Here is a 964-nt window from a genome sequence, read left to right as displayed (position 1 = left end):
CGCCGCTGCAGCTGCTGCTGCTGCTGCTGCTGCTGCTGCTGCAGCGTTTTCTCTTTTATCCCCCTTGAGCAATTAATTTTTTGTCCTTCTTCTCTCCAATACATTTATTATTTCATTTTTATTTATTTTATTTATTTTATTGTTTTATTCATTTTATTTTATATCTTTTATTTCTTTTATTTATTTCTTTTTTCTTTCTTATTCTTTTTGTCAAAAAGAGACAAAAAGAAAAAGAAAGTTAAAAATTAAAAATTAAAAAGACAAAAAAGGCCTAGAGAGGCAGCAGCAAATAAAAGACGCAAAAAGAAATTAAAAAGAAATTAAAATAAATAAAAAAGATATTAAAATAAAAAGAAATTAAAAATAAAAAAAGTTAAAGAAGAATTAAAAGATAATAAACAAATTAAACTTAAACTAAAACTGAATTAAAAATAAATAAAAACAAATTAAAAGAAACTAATTTAAATTAAATTAAAAATAAAATATAAGTAATTTAAATTAAATTAAATTAAATTAAAAATAAAACAAATCAAAATAAAATAAAATAAAATAAGAAGAAGACCGCCATGGGGCATTCTGTGTCTTGTCTTCCTCTCAAAAGAAAAAAGAAATTAACAGAAGAACAAATTCAAGAAGCAAGAAGGGTAAGTGCTGCTGCTGCTGCTGCTGCTGCTGTTGCTGCTGCTGTCGCTTATTGTGTGCTGCGGGTGTTGCTGCTGTTGCTGTGGACTGCGTGCTGCTGCTACTGCAGGTGTTGCTGCTGCTGCTGCTGTTGCTGCTCGCGCTTTTGCTGCTGCTGCTTCTGTCGCCTGCCTGCTGTGTGACGGCGCTGCGCTGCTGTTGTTGCTGCTGTTGCTGCTGCTTCTGCTGCTGCAGCAACGACTGGAGGCAGCAGAAAGGAGGCAGCACGAAGCAGACACGCGAGGAGGTGTATCTGCAGCAAGAGCGGCGCAGCTGCGTGCTG

The sequence above is a fragment of the Eimeria tenella genome, genomic scaffold, assembly GCF_000499545.2.
Source record: "Eimeria tenella Houghton genomic scaffold, Eth_scaff1936, whole genome shotgun sequence".
Lineage (NCBI taxonomy): Eukaryota > Apicomplexa > Conoidasida > Eucoccidiorida > Eimeriidae > Eimeria > Eimeria tenella.
This window is presented reverse-complemented; position numbering follows the sequence as displayed.